The sequence below is a fragment of the Equus asinus genome, chromosome 7 (genome assembly GCF_041296235.1).
Source record: "Equus asinus isolate D_3611 breed Donkey chromosome 7, EquAss-T2T_v2, whole genome shotgun sequence".
Lineage (NCBI taxonomy): Eukaryota > Metazoa > Chordata > Mammalia > Perissodactyla > Equidae > Equus > Equus asinus.
In genome coordinates, this window is record NC_091796.1 from 53,727,528 (window position 1) to 53,739,957 (window position 12,430).

General features: G+C 38.4%; 1 protein-coding gene across 15 annotated transcripts in view; it reads left to right on the top strand.

Annotated features, from left to right (window-relative positions):
• Nucleotides 1-12,430, top strand: part of GREB1L (GREB1 like retinoic acid receptor coactivator) — a 240,767-nt gene that overhangs the window by 88,261 nt on the left and 140,076 nt on the right. For all 15 annotated transcript variants that reach the window (XM_044773554.2, XM_044773549.2, XM_070513371.1 and 12 more), the window contains one exon: nucleotides 10,029-10,132. The gene's annotated coding sequence lies outside the window, so the exon portion shown is untranslated. The remainder of the gene's footprint in view (nucleotides 1-10,028; nucleotides 10,133-12,430) is intronic.

Genomic DNA, 12,430 nt, shown 5'->3' on the forward strand with positions numbered 1-12,430 from the left:
TCAGCTGGAGAAGCAGCTTCACAGTGGGTGAGGCAGTGGCAGTCTAGCTTTCTAACTGTGCCGAGGGAAGCACCAATGAGCTGGGGCCCTGGCCTGTGAGGGCTGGCCTCTCTGGGGAGTGGAAGGATCAACAAATATTTTCACAGGGTGCATCCAGAACTGAGTAGTCAAGGTCATTGTGGTGCAAACAGAACACATGGTGTCAGTGTGTCCTGGTGTCTGGGCTCAAGTGGCCTTTCTTGGCAGGATCTGTAAAAAGCACAGAGCATGCTGTAACCTCTGCTGTTGATACTGGGCGTGCTCTTACCACGGCTTAGTGAGATTTCTAGATCTGTTTCCATTTCATGTAGATTGCTTTCAAAGTAGGGCCATGCTTGCCTTTCCTGTGATTAGACCTTTGACCAGAATGCTCTGCTCCTCACTTGAAGCTGATCTATAACGCTCTGGTCCATTAGTTCTACCCAAGAAGTGGCGGGTTCACACAGGGAGTCTCAAATGGCCTTTGCTTTTCTTTCACAGATGTGGGTAAGAACACATAGACATACCTAAACCTCTCTTTAAAGGAAAACTTTACTATGATGAATCTGAAAAAAAACTTTTAAGGGAGTATTGGTAGCACTTTCTTCTTTGACCCCCCTGATTTTTTTGGCTAGTAACATATGCGGTTTTTTGGGGTTTTTTCCAGATAGCCATGGTGGAGGTAAGAAGTATTGGATGGCTATTAGGATAAAAAGTATCAGATTTTTCTTGCTTTTTAATGGGAATGTTCATCTACATACACTATGGTATATAACACTTGTAATATATGTATACTGTTGCATGGCTTTGAGAATTTTCTTTTTTCTAAGTGGACATCAGGCTAACTTATCTGCAAAATTTTTATCTGGCTTCAAAATCAGTGCCTTGTCATTAGCAAACCTCACTTACTAGTTTTAGTCAAATCTAAGCTGCACAATGGTTGAATTGGTGACTATTATATTTGTTTAACTGCTGTAAAGTAAGTTTGCAACAATAGATGCTTGCACTTAAATAGGCCTGCAGAGCATCGGGGCCCTATCAATCATGCCGAGATTTCCCTCCTGCTGTCTTTTCTGATGGACAATTCTGCTGATGTGGATATTCAAAAAGAAGGGATCAGGAAGAACAGATGATGGATAAAGACAATCTTCTGTCTTGAGAGGAAATCGGAGAAATCCTTTTAAGGAATTTCTTTGTCATGGTGTCAGAAGATTAATTAATTATGCTCGTGTGAGAACAGCTTTCTCATTGGGTGAAAAGAGACATTATCCTTCTGACTTGTGACAGAAGATTTTCAAAGAAAGAGAGTTAAAGATTTCAGCTACTCTGAAATCTTCTTATTCTATTGTCATCGAAGCATCTCCAAGAGCATTGGATCACATCCATGACATGGTGACGTTCAACGAGTAATTAATGAATCGGGAATTTTTGTTCCAAGCAACTCCTCCTCCTGTACATCTCTTCAGAGGCCTAAATACCCGAGTTTGTACATCAGATTTGAAAATAACGTAATAAGAGTACAGGTGATAACTTCTTACAAGTCAGGAATGGTGTCTTGTTATAGTAATGTGGAAGAAGAGACATGCAGTACAACCAAAAACTTGTACAGGATCAGTAAACACAGTTTTTAAAAAGGCAAATAATCCTATAATCTGAAAAGGTATCTTAAAAAAATTCATCTCTTAATTGTATAATTTAAGCTAGTTGTAAATAGTGGTAATATTTAAGATATTTACATTCCACACAACCTCCCTCAGCATAACGAGTCAGTATTCAGGAAAACCTTTGAAAGTTGGAGACAAAATACTTTGCATAAAACATAACAATAGTAAGGTTGTTTCAGATAACTTTATTTTCCAGATAACGGAAGCCTCAAAACTTAAAAAAAAAATTCATATTTCAGTGAAAGATCTTTCTAAAATACCTTAGTTAATACTCTGTCTTTTGAATAATGTGCCTTAACCGACTCACTGTCCTAATTATAAAGATCTGCTGTTGTGCTGCACTGAGATACAATGATGTCCTCAGTGACTGTTGAAGTAGTTACTCTGGGGTTATTTCCTCTACAGTAAATGCCCCAAGCAGCCGTATTTTTATTTTTACCATCTACTTTTTGTAGATATGGAGTCTCTTCCCTTCAGATGAGTTAGCATTTCTTCCTGGAATCTGTGTGTCATGTTGCTGGTTCACTGCTATTTTTGCTTTATGCCTGACAGTGAGCCTGTACCTATGATACAAGTCAGTTACACTTCTTCATTACTTCACTATAAAAATGTATCTTTCTCTTATTTCCTGGTACTTGACTGGTTCTAGGCTAGGTGGTTGAGGTGTCCCAGAGTCTGATGTCTGGAAGGAGGCATTACTCTGTACACGTGTGCATGCACACAAATGTACTTATAAATGTGTTCATTTACTGATTGTATCAAATATTAATACTACATATCATATGTTATTTTAGTGGCTCTGTGAATATCTATCACAAGTGGCATGCTTTTATATCTGAGCCTTAAGAATAGATTTACAGTGATCATCCCACTCTAGACACTTCTTCCCTGCCTTTCCTGGGGCTCCAACGCTACTGCTGTGAAATAGTAGCTATACCTTGGTTTCAAATAAAAGTCAACCATTAGGTTGCATGGAAAAAAAATCTTTGAAATTAGCATTAAATATTAGCTGATATTAGTAATTGTAAGTTTGCAGTAACTGTAGTAATTGTAGGGCCAGATTCAGATCTTTGTGAGAGTTCATAGCCAAGACCAAGTGAGTGAGTCTTATTTTAATTTACACTTGATAGTGATACTTAGATGAATAGATTTAAGTTCAAAATTTAGTTCTTGAGTTTCAAGCAGGATCTAAAATTTGATATATTACCAATTCTCTTTTCAGTTTGAGTTTTTGAAGATGATAAACTAAAGTTCTCGTTTTCATGAAACACACAGTGTTTAAGAAACAATTCCAGGAAATAAAACTTCAGAGATAAATACGATCCATTTTCTCCTTCTTTATAAAGAGGGAACATTTTGCATTTTGTTTTGTGGAAAGAAAAGGCATCCCATTATGCCACTCTTGCACTCTCTTTTAGCAGTATGAGTTAACCTTTGAGAGGGCTTTAATTAAAACTGGAAGTAATTTATCTCACTGACTTAGAACATTTGAGGAAAAACCAAATAAATTAATTAATTAATAGAAAATATAGCCAGTTATGGAAAGCCTTTCTCTCTGTCTTTCTGACCCTGCCATTAAAGGAGAACAATCAATCTATCACCACCAGCTGCATGAATTCAATAGAAAAAACTTCGCGTTTTCTCCTTCCTAAACCCTTGCTGAGTTGTTCTGGCTGTATGTATGTAAAAGTGGGTCATTTGTACCTAAAATACTTTACCAATGCTCCATTAATCTTAGTGATGGTGTTCTCTCTTTTCCTGCAAGAAGTGGGATGAGGAGATATTATGGGTAAAGAAGAGGTAAACTTTTTAAAAAATAGATGTGTAAATGAATAATAGATAAAAGTCACTTAATATTTTGTAGCCTGGTCTTTTTGATGATGAATACATGAAATATCAATGATTGTTTTGTGGTGTATTTTGTATTATTTGTTAGTAGCCTGTAATGCCTTCAGCATTAAGAGGAATGTTTCAACAATTTGTGAAAAAAGAGTATGTGTGTCTTTGGATGTGTACCAAAATATCTTCAGTCTAGAAATAAATGGTATGTCAGACCAAAATAATGTGAAAAGATAGATGTATCAAGGACAAAAGATGTTTTTCTTTGGTTATTTTGTTTTAAATGTAAAAGCTCTATCACTCTGTCTCTTACACACAGTAATTGAAAGGGAAAATAAATAAACTAAGACTTGAGAGTTTCTCAGCTGTTAGATGTTTAAATGAATCTTATGAAGACCTTGATTATAGTCTCTATAATATGCTTTGCATTTCATAAAATAATTTCCTTAATAAATCATTTTCAATCTAAAGAGTGAGAGAATGCTAGATGCGCAAGGCTGCATTGACCTTCCCTCTTGGTTTTCTGTGTTGATTGGCAGGTTTCAAAGTTTAACTAGCTACAGGTGAACTGTAATCATTAGTGACTTGGTTCCTTTCCAGATCCCTCTGGAAACTGCAATAGCCAACTTTGCTCATTTATAAAGAAAGAAAGGAAAGGCATTCCCTGAGCAGTTTGGAGTGGGAAGCAGTCACTGTCTCCTTCCTTCTTACTTAAATAAACAAGCTAAATGGAAAAATAAACTTTACTTCTTCACATCTGGTACGAGGCTTCCTCTCTTGTTGAAAGTTCACATGCTCCCTTGGCTGTGCCTGGTCATGTGAATCAGGTGTCTTCCTCTTTTTCTGTAAAGTGACTTGTGTCACTTTAAAGCTACAATAAAGACAAACCCTGACTGCTTTAACAGTCCAAGAACGTCATTATCCAGAAACAAACAAAATAAAGCCCTCGGCATTGGGAATGACATCAGATGACGTGCAACCCAGCCCCGCCCCCCATCTGTTAGTGGTAAAGCAGTGAGGCCCTATGACAGTGATACACCCAAAAAACTTGAATAAGCAAATTCTGCTCGGTCCCTTACATAGGTTAAGATTATACTTCTTTGTGTGCATGAGCTCTACTTAATGTGATTAATTTTTCAATTTATTTCCCTGTATGGCATATACTGACTTTGGCAACCCAGAACAGGATGTCACAGGCAGCAATACCATGATTTCTGAGGTACACTGGCATTTATTAACCACCAGATTACTGCTAGCCATCAAAATTTATTTTTATGGACTCCCCATATGTCTTTCTACCCCCACCTCCACCCTCCTATGCTCCTGGACCACTTTCTAAGAACTCCCCTCCCTTCTGGCATCCCTTCTCTAATGAAATACTTCAATAATTGGTATTTAATATTATTGCAATTTTTTCTAACTTCTCCATGAAACAGGAGTATCATTTGCATCCTCTTTTACCTCAGAACCTTACAGACTTGGTGCTTCTAATTACATAGTTGAACATTCCACAATGTTCTTTAGAAACACACCCTTCATGTCACACAGAATGCAATTATCACTACTTAAAGCTTGGTTAAGAAGTCACTTTGGGGGGAAAAGTACAGTACAAAAGCTAGAGGAGTTGAGTTTTTTCCTTTGCATACTAAGCATAGTGTTTCATCCCAATGCCTTTTGTGAGGTTTTGTGAGAACAGTATTTGCCAGGACATTGTTGGGATGCTTTTGTTTTTAGTGTTTCAATTGATTGATTTTCTTTTTAGTTTTTGCGGTTAAAAACCTAGTCGATAAACAATGTTTAATTTTTTTCAATGCTCTTATTCCCTGCTAAGGCCAGCCTGAGAGGAGAAGGTAAAGGTCAAGTGGCATAGGCATCCAAAAAGTGGTGGGAGGTGGATATGATGCTCATCCAGAGCAAGTTGCTGTTGTCATAGCAAAATGGCCTTTCTTTTTTTTTTTTTTTTTTGAGGAAGATTAGCCCTGAGCTAACTGCTGCCAATCCTCCTCTTTTGGCAGAGGAAGACTGGCCCTGAGCTAACATCCATGCCTATCTTCCTCTACTTTATATGTGGGACGCCTACCACAGTATGGTGTGCCAAGCGGTGCCATGTCCGCACCCGGGATCCGAGCCAGCGAACCCCGGGCTGCCAGAAGTGGAACATGCTCACTTAACAGCTGCGCCACCGGGCCGGCCCACAAAATGCCCTTTCTAACTCTCTTATGCTCTCAGGTACCTCCTTTGAGCATAACCACAGAATGGCAAGGGGCTTGGTAGGCATCATCGTTGGTTTGTTTCCATTTTCCAAAGGAGGGGATTGAAACAAAGCAATCAAGGATCCAGTCCTAAGATCAGACAGTGAGGTTTTCTCCCTTTCTTTTTAATGTGTTTGGCTAATTGTTACAAATAAGCGTCCTGTTTAACTATCATACACAATTTTGATCTCTTCCTCTTTCTTTTTTCTTTTTTTCCCAAACTCTAATGTCATGGAACCATCTGGGATTAGGGTTGCCTGTTTGCTAAATCTGGCATCCGTTTCCGTGATATTCAAAATGCAGATTCCTGAGTCATTTCCTAGAACCAGTGACTGGTAAATCTCTGAGAGAGAGGATAAGGAATCTATGTGGTAAACGTGTTCTTCAGGGGATTCTAATGCCATCCTTGAATTAGACTTTGTGAGAAATACTGATCTGAATGATTCTGAGCTTTAAGTGGCCACATTGCTTTCATCAGGAAAAATCAGTAGTAATTCCAACCAGATTTTCTACTTTGTTACATTCAGGTCAAATATAGCCTGTGCTGTTTCAGTTGCTGAAACAAATGGGAACGTTAATTCTAGTCTTGCTCACTATGACTCCTGATGTATCATTCAGCACTTTCTACCACCACTACCGTCATCACTATCTGACCAGCAGAGTGACTTTAAGAGCCTGAGTGAGCACCCAGGTCAACAGCAGTGATCCACTGCACCTCTCTGGACTGTTGATTGTCTCCATTCATAGCTATGATTACTTGTTTCTTCATGCTGTTTCTTCCTAGGAGTCTCCTTTGTTTCTTCACTTTTTACCCAAAAAGAAAGAGCAATTTGTCTTCCAACTTATGCCATTGGTCCACATACCTCAATTTCATTAGGAGGTTCCTTACATTTCGCTTCTTAACAAAGATTTTCCCAGGATAGGTAAGAGAATGAAAGCTTGTAAGGGAGAGTGAAGATTGTATTCCTGGGTGAAAAATTATCCTCCTGGGTTAAGTTTTAAATTTATCTTATTAGAAAATTTGAAGTTTAAAAAATTCAAATAGTAAATTCAAAGTTTAATTGTATAGAATCATATAGTGAGGTAGGAATCCCATTTTCTTTTAGTCTGACTCAGTCTTTTGGAGTCTGTATTCTCATGTAATGAATACAATATGTATCTCAGGATGTTATTGTGAGGATTAAATGAAGTATATTACAGCTCCTGGTATAGTTCTGAGGTGTTTAGAAAATTTTGGTTAATTTAGATGTTGGTTGCATCTAATGACAATTAGGAAACCTTTCTCAACCTTAGACTAAGATAATATTTTGAAAGTCTGTTGTTTTTGTAAATTTTTCTTTGAGCAATCTAAAATAATCACATTCTTATAAAGATCTAGAACTTAGGACGTTATAATTGTGTTTCACTGTTTTTCTCATTGCCTTTTTTTACCAATAAAAGATACTGTATTGATGAACCCCAAGGGCAAATTATCCCTCTGGCAATTACCCTGCTAAGTAGTATGGGTTTCTTTGATTGTGTGTCTGTTTTTTCCTTGCTTTTCTTTCTTCTAAGATCCCTCCCAGTTCAGTCCTTGCTCCCCATCCCCACCCACAGGAGCTTATGATATAGGCATACAGTGTGGTCTCCACCATCACAACCTGTTACATGGCAGCACAATAGGAAAAGAACATTGATTCTGGAGTCAGAGGACATGCATTTGACTAATTTGCTACTTCTGAGTGTGGTAATCTTACAAAGATTAGCTGAGATAATATACATGAAAGAACTCTACATGAAGTATAAAAGCGTAAATCTCCCTATGATTAGGGATTTATGTAAGTAAGAGTATTAACATTTATTGTATGGCCTAATATATGCCAGGCACTTCACGTACGTTGTCTTCTCTACTATAACCCTATAAGGTAGGAGATACTATTCCCATTTTACAGATAACTAGCCTCAAGCCACATGATTGTAAAGTAGTAGAGCATGATTTAAATCAGATTTGTCACTCACCACACCGCTGTCCTCATTGCTTTAGGAACAGCACAGGTCAGGCCATTCTTGGTCCTGCCTCTTAGCTACCAAGGGGAGAGGGAAGGAGTAGAGGAGACAATGGAAGGAGACGCTCTGTGTTTGCAGTCAGCAAATAAGGAGCTATCTGAGAAAATAGGCTGTTACTGACTTGTTAGGACATATTTCTGCCACTGGCTGTGTGACAAAACTGAAAAGGCCAGAGAAGCCATGGCACCAACGAGAGTTTCTTCACGAGGGCAGGGCTGGGCCCTTCGTCTGCCACCCACCATCCCTTTATCGCTGTAATTATTTTTCCCTCTGTCAAACAGGAGTGATTGATTTATTACATTTTTTAAATGAGTATTATAAAAATTTTAAGCTTTATTATGTTATTAGGATGATTATGTAATTTTTAAACCTAGAAAAGTGATAAAACCTAAAGGTTTATGGAGTCAAAAAGTTTAATGGAGTTTAGACTCACTGAACTTTAGCAGTGTTTTTCCCCTTGAGCACAAACGAAGTCAAAGTTTTCACCTGGCCTAAGGCCCCAGGTGACGTCAGCCAGTCAGGTGAAGCTCTTTCCTTCTGTGTCAGTGCAGTCTTCCATAGGGCCCTATTCGGGTTTGTCAAAACAGTGGGAGTACCTCTCAATGGGAAAGTGGAAGCCGAGCTACTTCTGTTCTTGGTGAGGGGTGATTATTATAATCAAGCAAAACTGAGGAGGTACGATGAGAAATTAATTTTTAAGAAATAGAAATTACAGAGAAAGATTCTCATTATTATACCTCAGCGTTGGCTTTAGGCTTTTAGGACTATTTAAATTATCAGAACCATTTTTGCCTATCTGCTTATCTGTTGTTGATAAGGGGGCCTCTAAATACATTTGTAAAATTTCAGACTGCTTGATGGTTTGTACACCTTAAAATGTTGACTGGATCTAGTATTGCACATTGTCAGAGACCAGGTCTTCTTACAGGACTTTCAATAAGTAATTATTTCTATTTTACGTAAGTGTTATTAGGCTTAGCAATGTGGATACTTTCGTGAATAAGACTGGCAAACAATATTGGAAGTTATTAAATTTATTTAACATAAGTCCCTAACTCTCCCCTCAAAACAAAAGAAAACAAATCTCAGTCTTCTCCACATGGAAGTAAAGAAGGTTTTCCTTCCACATTTTCAAATTTAAACATCTAAATTGTATTTGACTTTAAACTTTGCAACGAAAGCAAAACAAGCATGTAAAGTGATGGAGAATGTTCAGGAAATTATACCATGGCCTAATGTTTTGCTGCTTCTCATTTTGGCCATTCACACCCGAAAGGGTTACTTATTTTCTTTGTAAATGAGGCAACAATGTGGAAGAAAAATCACTTACAGTGGGAAAGATTCGAATATTCTAGTTGATATTTAAAGTAGCACTCACGAGCTGCGTGGTAAAATTGGAATGATATGTACAACAAGTTTTAAAGTCATGACAGGCCTTTAAAATGTCAGGGAGATTAAAATGGAAAAAGGCCGGTGTGTCTGGTTCATGAATTTTGGTCATGAACATGTTGTATTCAAGAACCATTTTTATGTCCCTGTGCTTCTAGGACTTGCTGCTTCAAACACAACTTAAGTGGAATATTTTCTTAATAATTACACTTAAGCACCTGATGATCTAATGAAGATGATTTCTTAATGTGTCAAAATGAGTTCTTTGTATCTTATTTGAACTTTTGTTGCCTTAAGCTAATCTGCTTTGGGCTTCTCACATCCAGGCATTTTACAAGGCAGGCTCTAGCAGGGGCATTCATTTGGAATGCTGCCTTTTGTTTACTCGCTTTCCCAGACTCTCACTGCTTCCTTTGGTCATCTGGCGTCTTCACTAATGTGATTGGTCCTCCTGGGCTCTGCAGGTAGCCAGGAGCCTTTATAAGTGGGATTTACGAGGGACTCACCACCCTGGCTGCTAATGAAGGGAGCCATGGGGATTTTGTTTTGTTTTCTTCAATCTGTCTTCCAAGAGTAAAGGAAAATTGTGTTCTGGGGTTGCAATCTCCTTTTTTTCCATTACTTTAATTTTTACAATTGATTTACTAACTGTGGTGCAAAAATACAAATATTTTTGTTTAGGAGTCAGAATGTTTTCATCTGCCAGCACTTCATGCTAATCCCTGGAATTGTTTATTGTTGAACCTGGAAAGAACACAGTGTCGTCTCTGTTTAAATTCAACCAACTGACATTTCACCTTCATCTGTTTTTGTCTTTCAGGAGATTTTTGAACAATTTGGCCGATTAAAAAAAAAGGAAAGTATATGACTGGGAACCTTGGATTCTAGCACCATCCTTGCCATTTAGTGCTTCTCTAATCTTGAGTAAGTCACTTACACTCTTTTGGTTTCTCATCTGAAAAAAAAAAGGAAAGTGTTACCAAGGTACATATGAGATCCAAGATGAAGTTTCACATTCTTCTAGCTTTCTTCTCTTTTTACTACCAAAGTGAACTACCATGGCCTTTCTTTGATTTTTGGGTAAACCTACCATTGAGAAACAAACTTGCATCTGATCAAATGCTTTAACCAGTAGTCAAAGCAATAATTAAAGTGTCAGGGTCTTCATTTTAGAAGCAATGTGCTTTTCAGATTATAACCCAGTTTTATAGAGAAAGGATTTATTTGCCTTTTCCAAAAGTGAAACATGGAGCCCATGTTTTAGTCATGCTTTATAAGACAATGGTTCTCAGGTATGGTTTAAAGGTCTTCCATGGATCATGGATTCCTTGGGTTTTAGAATGAGAAAGGACATCCGCAATCATTGGGTCCAATCCTTTAAATTTTACTAACAAGGACTCAGACAGCCCAGAAATGCTTAGTAGATCATCCATGGTCACAGAGCCAGTAGAGCTGCCAGTACGGCCCAAACTCCAATGACAAAATGGCACATACCAGGGTAGAGGTGTCCGAATGAAAAACAGAGAGTGAAAGCTTGAGAGGAGGGACCGTTTATTCCAAATCTGAAAACTTATAAGTCACTTTTCACAGTATTAGATAGTTCATTAGTTTCTACATTGTGGCTCCAGATTAAAGTCAGTCTGATCCCACAAATGTTTAATGAGGACATACTGGGTGTGAGGCTTTGAACTGAGGTGCTGCCCCTGCAAAACTGTGCAATGTCACAGTTGCTGCCTCAGAGACTTTACAGTCCAACCTGGAGATAAAACAAGTCCACAAATAGCACTGTGCAAGTTGCTGGGAATAAAAAACAATAAAAAATGCAAGTTTTCAAAGTCTCAAAGGAGTTTTTGAGGATTTCAAAGTCCAAAGGAGAGATGGACTTACACAGAACCTGATAGGTCAAGTGTTCATTAGCCAGTCAAAGGGAAATTCAGGGTGCTCTGGGAACTCACAGGCAAGGTCTTAAATCAGACTGGGAGAAAAGAAAGGACCTAGTAAAATAATGAAATTTTGGCAAGTTTTCCTGTTCTTGAGTTAGTGATTGCTACTGGAGAAAATCCCTCAACCATGCAGATTGATATCACTATAAATTCATTGTCCCTGACCGTAAATACGACTTAGTTATATCTTTGACTGTTGTTAGCTAAGTCCCTCTCCTTTTCCTCTAATCAATTATTCCAAATCTATGCCACTCTCTTCACCCCTGTACCCAACTACCCTTTCCTCAGCAGGCTGCTCCTCTCACTTCCAGGAGCCCCTGAAGAGTCCCAGTATTGGCCTTGACTTTAGCTGACCTCTAAAAACTAGTGATATCAAGGACTTTCTCTCCAGCCCTGCTTCCCCTTAAATTTGAGATTTGTCTATCAAACTACTGCTGGATATCTCCATTTGGGTATTTCACAGACATCTCAAAATCAATATGTCTAAGACCTTTGCTTCAAAACCTCATCTTCCCCCTCAGAGTTCCCCAATCAAAGAAGGTACCACCATTCTCCCCAATTTGCATTTTAGAAAAATTATTCTGGCTGGAACATGCCAAGTGCAGAAAGAATGTCCAGTTAGGAGGCTGCAATAATCCAAACCACTGCACTCCTTGTCATGGTATTTAGTACCTTATATGTAATTGTGTAAGACACAACACAGTCAAGTGATTAACAATATGGCTTTGAAGTAAGATGGTTCTATGTCTGATTCCTGGCACCACCACTTATCAGCTAGCCTGTTGACCTTGAGCAAATTATTAAACTTTCTAAGACTGGGTTACCTCCCCTGACCAATGGGGAGAATAATAGTACTTACTATATCAAAGGTTGTTCTGAGGATTAAATGAGATATCACGTATGAAGCTTTCAGCACTAACATTCCTAACTAAGATCTATGAGGGCAGAGACCATTTCTAGCTTGTTCTCCATTGCATCTGCAGGACCTGACAAAGAGAAGGCACTCAATAAATATTTGTTGAATGAATAAATGAGATAGTGTCATGCCTGAATGTACTAACAGTGGAGATGGAGAAAAGCAATGTAAGGTAGAGACCAAGGCTTCATCCTGAGTCACTTGCCTGTGTCATTAGTCACCAATTCCTGCTGATCCTGAATACTTCTCAGATCTGCCCGTCCTGTGTAACCCTACCATAGCTGCACCCATCCAGACATCATGATCTCTCACCAGGACTATAGTAGAACTTTCTAAACACTCTCCCTGCATCCTGTTTTGCCT